A 16065-nucleotide genomic window follows, 5' to 3' on the forward strand; every position below is an offset into this window, starting at 1 on the left:
GTATGTTATCTCCCATTTTAATACCTTCCCTTAATCACTCCATTTTTCTGCTTCCATTTATAGAAAACTTTATCAAAAGAACTTTCTGTACCTGCTATCTCTTCTTCCTCACTTCTTTTTTGTTTTGTTTTGTTTTGTTTTTTCAGTATGCGGGCCTCTCACTGTTGTGGCCTCTCCCGTTGCTCCGGACGCACAGGCTCAGCGGCCATGGCTCACGGGCCCAGCCACTCCGCGGCATGTGGGACCTTCCCGGACCAGGGCGCGAACCCATGTCCCCTGCATCGCCAGGCGGACTCTCAACCACTGCGCCACCAGGGAAGCCCCTTCCTCACTTCTTAATTCACTATAATCAGGCTATTGTCCCTTCTCTTTCATTGAAACCACTCTTTTCTTCATCATCAGTGACCTCAATCTTGTTAAAGCCAATGTTCAGTTCTCTGTTCTCCCTGTACCTAGTCTCTTGACAGCAATTGACATTGTGGACCATTTTCTCCTTCTTGAAACACTTTCTTCCTTTGGCTTCCAAGACACCACTTCCCACTTTTCCTTGTAAACCACACTTACCAGTCCTCTTTAATCCCATGGTGTGAATTCTTCTCTCTTTCTCAACCGCTAACTATTGGAGAGGCCCAAATCTCAGCAGTTCTGGGTCCTCTTCTCTACTGTCTATAAACTCATTGCCCAATCTCATTCGATCTCATGATTTTAAATAACACATATGTGATGACTCACAGATCTTCAGCCTCAATTTTCCTCCATTTAATATCCAATTACCTCTTCTCCTCTGTACATAATTGGCATTTCAAACTTAACAAAACCAAAACCAAACTCTTGTCTTTATCCCCTGTGGCAGAGGCAACTAGCAGTTTACAAATAGCAATTATCTCTTTCCTTAGTCATAAGATCCTCTAATTTTCAACAGGGCATATGGTTACCTAGAATCAAGACTATATTTCTTAGCCTTCCTTGCAGTTGGATGTGGTTATTTTGTTAAGGTCATGCCAGTGGCATGTAAGTAGAAGTATGTTACTTTTGGAAAGTGCCATGTGCAACTTCTGGAAATTGTCCTTAAAGGGAAGGAGGATACTTCCTTGCCCCTGGTCATGCCAACCTTAAAAAGATTCCTCCACAGATAGGAACTTTATTACTGGATTACACTGCCATATGGAGAGGAAGTTATGCCGGAACATGGCCTCTTGACTTGAAGAGTCAAGCTTTACTTGACATGGTAAAAGAACAGCTGACTTATTTTCCATTGAATTATGCCCATCATCTTCCCTCAACTAGCAATAACCCAATAACCTGGATCAAATATAAATTAAATTCTATTTTCTAAAATTCTAAAATCATAATTTTAAGCAAAAGTATAACCATAATCCATCCCCTGTCAGTCCATCACTCTGTAAATATCTCAGAGAGTTCACTGAGTGTGAAACACTGGTTTGAGTACAGCAGCCCCTTACTTCAGTGAGTATCCTGGAATAGCTAAGCAAAGAATGAAACCCTTCAAACTTTGGAGTTACAAGGAAGGTGACCTATCCATTTGTGGTCTCAGTGCTGAAGAGGCTAAACAACTCCTGGATGCTCAAAGAAACTGTCACGTGTACTACTCTCACATGTATCTATAAATTGAACATTCCACTGTAACTCTTCCACATCTCTGGGGCATAGCTACCAACTGGATATCTTTCTTTATGGACCATACAAAGGATACAACTGATCACGCTGGCTTTTTCCAGTAGATAGTTTAGCAATACCATGGAATTCTGCATGTGCATTTCTATGTGTTAATCTTATTTTCCCTTTATTGCTCTGCATTTTTATAGTGCTCATGTCCTCTATACTTATCTTATCCTTTTGTATTGACAGTATTTTTGTGGACCACCTAAAATTCTTTGTGGAATAGGGCTGAAATAATTAGGCAAATGAAGTAAAATTTTCTTGTCTGGAATGGGTTAACATGGCTTCCAAAGTACTCAGCAGGAAGTAGGTATGTGGATTCAAGGTTGACAATCTATTTTTAGATGACTACTTGGCTCTTCTTTACCACACAAGTAAGATTCTAATTTCAGGAAGGCTCTCCTTTGCTTAAATTTAATTGACTATGCATTGTCATCCTTTTGTATTAATCTCTGCTTTTAAAATGTGTTTCAAGATGGCTGACTGATTGCACCACTGAGACAGAGACCTGCTATCTGGAATAGGTACTTCATAAACCAATCACTTCTAGACTTTTCAGGCCATCACAGTCATTTTCTCATATAGAAAAGCAAACAAGCCTTACCAAAGCCTTTCCATAAGTAAAGGTTGAAATTATTCAGAACAGATGAGGTTCACTTGGAGCAAGACTGGCATAAACAGAGAAGCCCAAAAGGGTGATGTAGCAAATCAGCAAGAAGAATATGAAATGATGCTGCCGTTTATCCATTGTATAAATAATAAAAATTATTAAAAAGAAACTATGCAATAAATGGTAGCATTCTGTTTCCCTTATATGTAGAGCTATTGATGAGAGTAGACATTTTGAATCTTCAAGGGTGACTTTTAAACATCATTTGAATGAAAAGAAACAAGAGCAAATGAAAGGACTGCCATGACTCCTTTTCCCTCAAACCTAATGTTACAACAGAGAAGAGAAAAAAAAGAACCGTTACCCATTTTTCTTTTCCTTTCATCTTTATATCATATTATCTAATCACAATTTCCACACATTTCAAAAATTACATATTAGTATCTGTATACCTTTCAGATATTAGAAAGTCAAGCATGGGTCTACATTTTGTACATACAATGTTAACTGATGTGGGAGAGCAATACAATCATGACCTCATTCATATGGTAATTTTTTACATGATACAGACACTTTCTAGGGCAGCTCAAAATCTAGTAACTCAAAATAATTATGCAATAAAAATACACCTTCAGGTACATCATTTATTTCAAAAACAGAAAGCAGGAACTCTGAATGAACTTAATGTCTTAGGAGATGATTAAAAAAATTAACTCTTTAAGTGGAATTTCTCTGCCTGTCAATAGACAGCAATTCAATTCATGTGACAGTTTTGTATTATGTCAATTTGGCTAAGCTGAACTACAGTATATTTCCTAGAATTCTCTGTCGTGTATGTTTCCTGTTAGGGTGGGCCTCAGAGATTCTTGTGTGAGATTTGGATGGCATGTGTAAAGAGCAGTCTTTTTGTAACTCATCCACATTACCATCGATTGACTGACTCACCTTGGTGTGAGGCAGCATTTAAGCCTGCAAGTACTCTACCTCCTCTTGGATCCTCCTTTAGCTTCTCCAACTCCTGGGTCAGGTGTGTGTGCTTAGCTTCTTGACAAAGGGCCCCAGCTTATACAGGACCTCCATACTACCAAAATCAGAGACAACAAGAACTGACGTATCTCAGTCCATCCTCCCAGACTCCAGCTCATCCTTGTAGGCTTTAGCTCACTTTTGATATCTCCACTTTATATCCATCTGCCCTCATATCTGCCTGCTTCACGAACTTCAAGCTCCAAGGTCAGACAAGGACCTTAAAGACAAAGACCTTAAAGAAATTGCTTAACCAGCTCTAAAAATTGTGTAACGTCAAATTCCTATAACAAACACCAATCCCTTGATACACATGTGTATACATCTCCTAGTGTTTCTACTTCTTTAATTGAGTGGTCAGTGATAAATCACAATCTCATATATATGTCATTTAATGCAATGGTTCTAATTCCATCACCCACTACATATGGGTCAGCCAGCCTAGAATGAGAGGGACAGCCTCATTTACCTTCAGATGCAAAGCACAAAAGGAACTACTGTGTAGTTCTGAAATACTTAATTGCCTCTTTTCTCCTTTTAAACCTTACACAGTTCCAATCCAAATGCTTTGCTGACCATTAAACTCCTGTCAAGTCCCTGCATAATTCTGGACTGTAAACACTTCCTCAATTTTGGATTTCCCTTCTGTCTTGGCCCCACAGAGATCTCACGAGGACAGCTCCATCATTCCTCCACAAGAAGAAGGGAAATTTGTGCACATTATCCATGCAATAAGAAATTTCTTCATTTGGGATGAATATATATATGTATAAATATAAATACATACATGTAAGGTTTGTCCATTTTATTGTATCCATACTATATCTCAATTTAAAAAAACATATTTTATGTTCCAGTAATACCCACATCTGTAGTTTAACAAAATGCCCTGAAAGAACAGGGTCACACCAAGGGGCCAAGATCAGAGTTTGGGATAAATTAGGTCTTCTAGTATGTCTGCTCATCATACACAATAGGAAGAAAATAACCATATCATTTTTTTCCTAAAATAATGGCTGTATTGGCACCTTATAAAATCAATATGTGTTCATGGTAAGAATAAATGCAAGCAATTTAGGAAATTTTTTAAAAGAACAAAATGCCACCACCCAACAATAATCAACAACTTGGAAAATGTCATTCTGGATATCTCCCAATGTATACATACATACACACATACCAAAAAATAGCTAGCTAAATAGTGAGATAGATAAAACAGGATATAATAATGGGATCCTACTATAGTTATATAAAGAGCACTGACTTAGCTTGAGTACAAATCCTCACGTTCTCAAGTGAGCAAGTTAAATGCTCTTTCTGTGTCTCAGTTTTCTCACAAATAAAATTAGAAAAAAAGGTAGAACATTTTTCATAGGGTTTTTGTCAGGATTAAATTAATTATTAGCTGTAAAACAATGAGAACATATAGTCAATAAATGTTCATTATTATTTGGTAGACGAAGATATTTTAATCTATAAGACTTTAATATAGGAAAAAGAAACTTAAGAAATGGCTGATCGTTCCTTTAATACAAGTTCCTAAAGATCTCTATAACCAAGAAGAAAATTGTTTAAAGTTATCAATGTTGTAGTTATTTCTGTATATGTCTTTTAAGACAGTATTGGTGATAGTTTGTCAACAAGAAAATGGGGGTGAGGATAAGCACAGATATTATTATATGTTAGTTACATTATAATTATATATTCATTTTATTTTTATATTATTTTATGTTATTATATTAGTTTTCTATGTCAAAATTTGTAAGATTTTTTTCTGTTCTGTATTCATAATTCCCCCAGTTAAATGTGGCTCAGATTTAAGTGGATTCAATTATCATGACCAGTCATTCTATTGCTTTTTCATTTCTGAGTTCTTTATTTGGATTTGTCTCTTGATGAGTTGAATTTCAGTTTATTCATTTACTGTAGAAAAATTTGGGGGTTTTATATCCCCTGAGCTCTTCCATGTTTGAGATTCTTTCCTATTGTCTTAACTCCAAAATAAATACTTAACTGAATATAAGTAATATTCTTTGATCATAGTTCTCCTTCTTCAGAAATCTTTAGATGTTCCATTGTCTTCCGACATTGAACATGCTTGGAGAAGACTGAAAGAAGCTATTATATAAGGAAATTTTCCTTTAAAATTGTGCTCATTTTTTTCAGGTTCATTTGCCGACTTCTGTACTTCTGGAATACCAATTAACTTTATATTTTATCTTCTTCGTCTGTCCTTCATATTTGTAAACTGTATCCTTGCTAAGTTTTTATTATTCCTTCTCCTTTCACTATGATCATCTTTCCTCTATGTTGATGATTTCATTTTAGCTATTTATTCTACTTTTGCTGTTTCTAATTTGTCAGATCTGTAATAGAGTTTGCTGTTGTACTTATTTTATATCTGTTATCCTTTGATCTCACTTTGCTTCTTATTCTGTTGCTTCTCATTATTGTTTAATTCTATTCTTCTCACTCCATTGTGTTTGAGTTACAGAATTTATATCATATCTTGGGAAGTCTTCATTTGTTTCTTGAGTTTTGTTATAGATTGATTGGGTTATTTGATGGGATTGTGATGTCTCTTTTCATTTAATCTTTTTGTGATAGCATGTTTGCATAGTCTCCCTATATCAATGGTTCAATCAATGTGACTCTGCAGCTTCTCCCAAGAAGAGGTGGAATCTATTTCCCCATTCCTTAACTTAGGACAGGACGTGTGGCTTCTTTAGTCAAAGAAATATAGTACATTTGTTCAAAGACTAGGCCTCAAGAAACTTTGTACACTTCTGATTCCTCTCTTCCGCCTCTGTCCAGACATAATATGAACCTGGGCTACCCTGCTGGGGGATGAGAGACCACATGGAGTTGAGATGAACAGTCCCACCTGAGCCATCTTAGACTAGTCAATCCCCAGATGATCTGGCAGCTGACAACAGACTGAAATCTGAGCCCAGCTGAATTCAGAACTGCCTAACTGAGCAGAGGCCAAACTCCAGAATGGTGATTTAAATTAATGCTTGTTATTTTAAGCCACTAAATTAAGGAGATTTGTTGTGGAAAAAAAATATGACTGATACAGTCTCCACGCTTTTACATTTCATCCTGCTGGGACTTAAAACATTGGCTTATTTATCCAGAACTCCTGCTTTCTCTAATACAGTATGAGTAAATCATCCTTTACACTTTCTTCTTTATCTGCAACAATTGGCCCCTTCTATACCCCATGTTTCCACCTCTCCCACACTTTTATAGGAATGCTGGCTACTACTTCTTGTCTATTCTGCTGCAGTCTGAGGGCATGAAGATGGGGTAGCATTCAGTTCAGAGAACATTCGGCATTTGCTGAGTTTCTGGACTTGCTCCCTTCATCTGAGATGTCATAGATGCTGTATATCAAGCCCATTCACATTGTAAGGTTTTCATCTCACTCTTATGGGCTTCAGCTCATTCTCCTAACACTGAGAACTTTTTGCCCTCCTAATGAGCACTGATTTTTCAGAGGTAGATAGGAATGTCTACTTAATTTTTATTTTTACTTTCGAATGTTTTTCCCTGCCTTTTCACCAGGTTGCTTATTCACCTTAAAAGACCATTTCTCTCCAAATTGGGTCATTAGAGAAAATTTTCAGTTTCATTATGTATGTTTCTTTCTGCCATACAGACAGCAGGTGTTTGGGGTCAGAGGCTAGGCTGTACATCACCAGAATTGTCTTTCTTCTTCCTCAGCTGCCACTTTTTAAAATTTATGTCCTGATGTTACACTTCTTTTCCTTAATTTTTGGCTACTTGTAATTTGGAGATTATTTCTCCCTAGCAATTTTCATTTATTTTTTAAGTATACTGTTGAGAGATATTTTACTTTGTTTCATCCATAAATTGGTCATATAGGTATCCCATTACACAAGGTTATACACAGAAACATATTACTCTATGATTCTTCAGAGAAGTAAAACCCAGAAGTATAAAACTCTTCATAAGCCTGAAAAGGTGAATCTGTCACTTCAATTGTATAGTTACTCCTGCCCTAAAGATTGTTACCACTTACAAGATTGTTGAAAGGCTTGTGATTCCTAACTGGGTGACTGACAACACTTAAAACAAGTGCTCACTGTTGGAGAGGTCTAAAATTCAAAATCAGGGTGAACTGTTCTAGGAAGCCAGCTTGAGGCATAAGGGATTCTTAAACCTGCCCAGGTCTTTTTCTTTGTTCTCCTAGCCAGAACACTTCATGATGAATAACTTGTTCTCTGAGACCTAATGCTTCCTGTGCTTCCTTTGTCCTCCTGCTTAAAAGGCTTTTATGTTGGAGAATCCCTCAAATCCTGCCTTTTTTTTTTTTTTTTTTTTTTGTCTTCTCAAAGGAGGGCTTCTGGAGACACTTACTTTTAGCTGAAGGGGTTTTGTATTTGCAGCCTATTTTGTGGCTAAAGATATAATAAATTAGTGACCTCCTTTTCCCTATCTACTATGTAGAGTTTATTCAATTTAACTTTTTAATATAAAACTGGTACGAACTAGAAGAGGGCAGAGAAGGGTTAAAGAGTCCTGCTGGGCACCCACAAGTTAGAATCTCCAAATGCGTGTGGAACTTTACAAATCAAGAGGAGAAAGACTTTAAATGGAACCCTGAAGAGAATTATCAAAAGCCCCCTCGCTTCAATCTCTCCTTCAACAAAATTTTACTATTATGTCTTATAGGTTTCAATGGTACAGGGATAAAATTGGGAGGAATTTTGGAAAAATATTATAATGTAGACATGAAATAGTACATAAATTCTCTGTGAAGTTTTCATTTTCAAGTCAGACCAGAGTTGTCACATTGCCTGTTCTTGTGCTGTCTCAGTTGGACAGCATACAAATTATCCCTAGGATCTCAGCGAAGCTTTCATAAAAAAGAGGATGGGATAACATTAAGATTCAGGAGCTTACACTCCCATCCATGCACTATTTCTAAAAAAAAAAATCAATGTCACTTTTTACTGTAACAGTAGTAACCATCCTAAATAAAGGAACACATATATTCCCAACATAATCACTGAAAAGAGACAGGAAAAATCTGAAAGCATCATAAATGAAATAATTTTCCAATTGCTCTTCTCTCTTGTTCAGTATATTACTTAATTGCAAAGGTAGTCATAAGAGATTTCAGTTGGTTTTCTATACTCAGCCTCCATTCCTTCTGATTTTGCTTTCCAGACCCATTCTTACCCCTTTACATACAGCATGGTTTACTACCTCTCCCTCTCCTGTCTAAGTGGTGAGTATGAAACCCAAACTTGGACAATCAGATTCTCCTCCATTCCAAACTCAGAATTCAAATCTTAAGTATAATGGCATAAAAACTAAAATCAGGTAGCTTTCATTACCCCAAAAGAAATTTTAAAGCATGTTTCACCTCGGCAGTTTTAAAAACTATTGATGCCTGTGTCCACCCAAGAGACCCTTTTAATTGGTCTGGAGTGTGGCCTGACCATCAAGACTTTTAAGATTGCTGAGGTTATTGTGAATTTCAGTGAGAACTGAGAACCACTGCTCTAGGTTACAAGAGACCCAGTTTGTTCCTACTGCCTTGATCTATGAAATGCCCTGATTCTTAACTCTTCAAAAGCTGGTTATTCAGCTTTTTCTTTCATACTGTAAACAACCATATATTATTCCAATAAATACTGCCTACATTAACCAAAGTTAGTTTCTGTTACTGTAAATGCAAGAGCCATAATTGTTATAGGGCTGAGGACAGTATATACTGATAACATTTTGGAAAATACCTTCCTAATAACTATTCAATCCCTCTAAAACTAAACTCTCCTCCACCATTCATAAATGGTTGCACAGAGTATTTACTGTCCAGGGCTCTTGGCCAAGGAGGGAGTGGGGACTATAATTTAGCCTACAATCTTCTTGCCAAGCCATGTATCTTAGCAAGGGACTGCATCTGCCCAGAGGAAAAGACACTATTTTCTTAAAAAAATTTATACAGAGGTACCATCTGCTTTTCAAGCCGTAAGCGCATGGAACTAATCTGCCAAAAGAGAGTGCCTTTTTCTAATTTGCACAAAGAAGACATAGGAGAGTGGCCCTGACTATCCACTTTCTAACATGATCAGTCATTTTTTTCTCTTTTAAATGTCAACACTTAGAATGCCTTATCCATTTAAAGACCCTAACTCTCACACTTTCAAGATCTGCCTCGTGACTACTTTTCTTAGTTTTAGGTAAGAAGAAGAAAATTTTTTATATTATTCACATATTTATTTCAAGATTTGGTTGTTAATTATATATCTGTTTTCACAGTGTCTAGAAAGGATTTTGATTCACATGAGGAGGGTAAGTGTCTCACCTGATCATAGGGTCAGAAGTTGTAGAATCAGGAAGTAAACAAGTTAAGAATCATAACATCTATCTACTAATTTAAAGCAGTGTTGGTATGTTGGGTGTTTTCCTTCCCCACCCTACGTGAAAAGATTGATAAAGAAAAATGAAGTATTGATTTACTTGTCCTTAAAAAATATTAAAACTTTTCACTGAATTCAGATAGTTTTTAAAAGATATAGTATTTATTAAAACTAAAAATGTTTGCTTTCAAATGATTTAGCATGATTGAACAGCTTCAACATATTGAGCCAACTGGCAGATGTGAGTTTGAATATATTCTCATAATGATGAGTTTCTCATACCAAATTCTTAAGCTGCCTCATAATGAAAATTAATAGAAGATTCTCAACCATAATATGTATTACACACCCAGCCATGATCTGAGAGAGGTGGAACTTTAAGTACTTCAGAGGTTGATTATTATCAACTTCTGCTTGCATGAAGATTTATATCATTGGCACACAGGATTTTATTCATCATTTCTACTGGGGGTAATTTTCCTTTTACAGATTAACATGGCCAACAGAAGTTTTCCTTTCACTTGCTTTATTTGATTTAAAGTTTATGTTTGACTAATCTCTCAGTATAAAACTTTAACAGATTAAACTGGTTTTATAAGATTACTGTAGATTACTAAACAATCAAAACCATTTTTCTACATACAAAAGCACCCAATAGTGTTTGTTATTTGAGCAGATCAGCATGAAATGAAAAGTATGATCCTTTCACTTTAATGTTAATTAAGTCTTGCACAGAGTTCATAGACATCTGAGAGAAGGAAACACATAACCAAAGAGTAGTGTTTACATAAGATATATGGGAGATACAAGGTGAAAATAACTGAATTCATGGATTTAGGCCTTAGACCAGCCCTGTGGTTTTATGGAATCCTGTGGAGGAGTCTTTAAAATAATACACAGAATAAGAAGAATTGTGATTATTAATAAACTGACATTCAAAAGGTATTGTTTAAATTGCTACCAAAGTGTCATGATCTCTTGTGTAGCTGTAGGATGGTTGGCCCTGATTCAAGTTCATAAATTCTCATTGAGCTCTCATAGGATAGAGCCTAATTCCCATCAAAAACCAATTGGAGGGCTCCCCTGGTGGTGCTGTGGTTGAGGGTCTGCCTGCCGATGCAGGGGGCGTGGGTTTGTGCCCTGGTCCGGGAGGATCCCACGTGGTGCCACGGAGCGGCTGGGCCCGTGAGACATGGCCACTGAGCCTGTGCGTCCGGAGCCTGTGCTCCGCAACAGGAGAGGCCACAACATTGAGAGGCCCGCATACCGCAAAAAAAAAAAAAAACAGTTGGAGAGGTCTGATATTTTTTAGATCTGATATTATTTATGATCAGTGAAAAGAAAATTGAAAATATCCCACAAAATAATCAATCCCTCACTCAAGGTCTAAGATGATCTATTTTCACAAAACACATTAATCATATCTTATGGTACTTGGTGAACAATACCCCTTTGCGATTTCAATGAATCTGTAATCTTTACAGTTTCCTTTAAATTTCTTATCACTAATATGGTTTAATGGAAATAGCAAACTAAATTACATGACTTATGCCAGTTTGTCATGGAGGTAATATTTACATTCATGTTAGTTTACTAATATTTGGACATCTGTATTTTGAATGAAACTATGTATAATTGATCAGAGAATCTCTCATTTTGTTCAGTTGCCACAGCAATCCCCTATAAGTGTATTACTTGGAAAATCTGAAGAAAAACCCAATTATTTTACCATATTTACCCAACTATTTCTATCATATCATATCATATTAACCATATCTTTTGTGAAACTTCCTTTTTCCTTGGATTCTATCTTAAATACAGTATCCTTATGGCTCAGTTTTGGTGTATATATATATATATATATATATATATATATATATATATAAAACATAATACACCAAGGCTTCAACTTTCCCCTCAAGTCATGTAATTTCAAACCTTAGAGTAAGCTCAATCCCAATCAAATTAATATCATTTGAATTACCGTGGTTATTGATTACTATAAACCAGTTACCCTCAAATAGCAACTTAAAACGACAAACATGTATTATCTCACAGTTTCTTTGTGTCAGGAATCTGCATTTAACTTATCTAGGTACCTCTGGCTCAATATTTGTCATGGGCCGTATTCAGGCTAAGCTAGGTCAGCTATACCTCTGATCTCACTGAAAGCTCAGCTGGGGAAGGAGGGTAATGTGCTTCCAAGCTCACTCATGTGGTTGTTGGTATATATCAGTCCCTTGCTACATATGCTCTCCAAGGCAGCTAGCTTTACGCAGGACAACCAATCTGAGAGCAAAAGAGAACACCAAGATGTAAGCCTAAGTTTTTATTAATATAACCTAATTTCAGAAGTGACTTCCTACCTCTCCTCTCGTATTCACTTCATTAGGAACAATGCACTAAATTCAGCCCACACTCAGTGGGAGGAGATTACTCATGGGTGTGAATCGCAGGAAGGGGGGATTATTAGGTGCTATCTAGAAGCTGCTTACCTCACTACTATTCTCAAATCCAAAATATTTAAATATTTAAATATGAACTTGTGGGAGTCTCATCCCACATTAATAATCCTCCTGTCCCTCTGCAATAACACCCTTCTCCTTACCATCGAGGGTCAAAGATTCATATATGTTCACTCCTACTAAAACTCTGATATAACTTGCTGAGACTCAATTTTCTATTACATTTCACTTGGATGTGCCTTTCTCATTTCATAGACACCATCTTAACTCAGACCCCATCATCTTTTTCTTGATCAATTTAATTATCTTTACAACTGGCCTTATCGCTTAAATTCATATCTCACACTACTGCCTGAATACTTTTCCTACCACGCAATTTTATCAAGAACTGTCAATCTAAACCTTTCAGTTGTTCCCCTATTGCCTACAGGACAAAAGTCCAAGCATCTTAACTGGTCCTCAACCTGATTTTTACTTAATTCTCCCTATTTTTCTGAGTCAGTCCTGTATTCTAGCCAAATTAGCCCATTCACTGTACCCTGTAATGTTTTGAACACTTCTAGCTGTATATCTATGTCCTCACAGTTCTTGGATGACTTTTCAACAATTTCCAGTCCCAGCATCCTTCAAGATCTGTTCAAATCCAATACCCTATTCAATCACTCTGTACTCACTTATTAAAAATTAAAATACTTTTTCCCAGATACCAAGCACTACACGAATTAGTAATAAACATCAGTTATCTTAAGTTACTCTGTTCTGGATGTCTGTTATACAGAATTTCTGTGCCAATGGTTACCTAACTGATACCAGATCCAAATGCATATGTCTAGTAGGCAGCTATCAAACAATCAAGAGCTTAGGAGAGAGGCTTAGACTGTAAGCCATCCCTCGTCACTTCAGCTGAAACTGTTTTCCTTTCCTAGAATTCCTCTACACTCTGTGCCTAGACAGCTAATGTTATAATTAGCACATCCAATCTCATATTGTGAATTATCTTTTTTAATTCATAGACTCCATATCCCGGCTAGATCATACAAATTTAACTATGAATTTTTTGTGCTTTGCATAGGTAAGCACTGAAGAAAAATTTATTAGATTAATGATTGAATAATACAAAAAAATATTTTAGTCTAAATCGCATCACATTAGTTAGCCTGTGAAGTTCTTACCATTCTGTTTCTTTTTAAATTTATTTCCCATTTATCATATCCAAGTAATTCTACCAATAAATACTTGAGCATCTCTTTTTTCCTAGAATGAATGGCCTGGTAAAGTTGCCCCATTAGAAATAATTAAATATCCAAATGACTTTACTCTTAAAATAGAAGTGTTAGTATAAAAGATTATTTAGCACTTCTATTAGGAAACAGGAACTTAACTGCCTTAACCATGAATATAAAGATATCGTCAAAACCTTATATACTTACAGCCAAATAAACAATGTCAAAGGATCAAAGTTTATGTTTATCTACAGACTCAGAAATTCAAACCAAGACTTTGCCACTTATGCATTGCAGAAAGTAAGGGGGAAAGAGTTCACCAGCCAGCAGCTGAGAATCCCCACACCACCGTTCCTGAAAGAATCACAATTGTAACCTGTCATTTAAATACACTGACACATTCCAACCACCTAGAGGGGTGGGATAGGGAAGGAGGGAGGGAGACGTAAGAGGGAAGAGATATGGGGATATACGTATATGTATAGTTGATTCACTTTGTTATAAAGCAGAAACTAACACACCATTGTAAAGCAATTATACTCCAATAAAGATATTAAAAATTTAAATAAATAAATATATTGACACATTCCAAGATTCCTTTCCAAATTTCCCTCATGATCTGCAGGGAAGGGAATCCTTGTAATACTCAGGGAAGATGAAACCTCAGATGCTCAGTGAGTTGGGGCAAAGAAACTTTTAAGACTTAAACCTGAAAAGAGCTATTTAAAAGGATACAAATAATATACATTTGGAAATCAAAATAATTATTCACGAAAGCACCCTGGAATTATCAAAGAGTTACATTTGTCCAAAAGAGTAAAATACTGAGGATCTACAAAGAGCCACAGTGCTCATATTAGGAAATAAAAATTAAGAATTTGTTAAGTCAGATCTTTATTTTTTAGCAAACATGGCATGAAGTTCTGTTTACGATGGATGGGCTGATTTTGTTAACATGAGCTAGGAAACCAGGAGATTAGGGGAGGCCCCTTCCCAGGTCCCAATGGTGAAATGATAGGTTTGAATTAATCATTGTGGACACATTACCCTTGCCAGCGATTGGTTCAGGAATGAACAGGTAAATAAGTCCTAGGTGTTAAATGTGAATTTCTTGGTGACTTAAGGGCAATTTTTGTGGTCAGAAAAATAATTCATATATTTACTTTGTTTTTTTTAATTATAATTCATTTTATTAAAGTTTCATTTTTAAAAAAACTAGTTTTCCTTAAGCTTTCAGCTTATAGATTTATTATAATTACAATGATACTCTAACAAGTTTTAATAATGGGTTTTAGAGACCATTTGATTAACGTTTGGCACCATTTACAAACTTAGTTAAGCAACTTCAAACATTTTAATCTGTATCTATAAATTAAATGTATTTAAATGCATTCAAATTTTAAAATACTTGAATTATTTTAATATAAACTCTTTGAGTTCAAAAATAACTCTTATATTTAATAAATTAAACTTATTAATATGATGAATATGTTCTCATGAATGTTTCAACATTGTACATAAACCTAGTAATATTTTACTGTAAAACACAGATCAAAATTGATAACTTAATTTTATATTTTAAATCAGAATAACCAAGCTGATTTGTAAGTCTAAGTCTACTGAACCAAGTTTCTTAAAAATTACAATTACATAAAACATCAATTATATAATATCATAGTTTGATGATCTTCAACTTTTTCACACTGAATTCTCAATCTCCCCAGGGTTGAAAGGTGCTTAACTATTTAGGTTATAGTTATGCCATAATAGGCAATTTTGAGGAATAACCTCCCCATCAGTGTGATTGCTTAACAACCATATATTTCACCTGTGTCACTGTTTTTGTTTTTTTGTTTTTTTCCACACACCCTGATAGGGCTCCTGGTTCCTCTTTATAGTCTAAAACAAGAATTTTATAACTAAAAGTTGTTCTTGCACCTTGGAGTCAGCAGAATCTCTGTCTTCAGTTTACACACATGTAAATGATATTATTGCACTTTGCATTTTTTAGCAAAAATGAGAGAGAGAGAGACGGAGAGGGAGACGGAGAGAGAGACAAGAGACAAGAGACAGAGAGAAATCACGTAACTTCATTTCCACTTAGAGGTAGTCAGAGGCTCACCTGAATTCAAGGAGATGAACTCTCCTGTACAGGCTCTACCTTTTGGTAGGGGAGTGACAAAAAGAGTATGTGGGACCAGAAGTATTAATGTACCCATTTTTGATACAATCTACCACACTGTGACATCATAGATATTCTTCAGTTGAATCAAAGGCTATTTCTTCAAAGAGAAGGAGTTTTAGTCAAATCTTAAAGAATATGAGAGACCTGGCCTGTCACACTAAGTCTGTTATTTTAAGATAACATATTTTAAAGCAGTCATTTCTTAAGTATATAGTTTATATCAAGAAGCAACAAAATAGAGAGTTCTACTTAGAAGTTCTCAATGGCTTCACTATCTTAATTTATAAATACCCGAACTCCAGTCCTTGTCCCCCTTGACATGTGCAAAATAATCTTAAAAGTAAACATTGTGGAACCTTTTTATGACACAGAATTCTACTAAATAAACCCAAATATCTTCAACCTTTTAAACTTTTCCCCAGGCTTAGATGAAAATAAGCTATGAAATAAACTCCAGTGATTTCTAATACAGAGCAAAAAT

The sequence above is a fragment of the Phocoena sinus genome, chromosome 9, assembly GCF_008692025.1.
Source record: "Phocoena sinus isolate mPhoSin1 chromosome 9, mPhoSin1.pri, whole genome shotgun sequence".
Lineage (NCBI taxonomy): Eukaryota > Metazoa > Chordata > Mammalia > Artiodactyla > Phocoenidae > Phocoena > Phocoena sinus.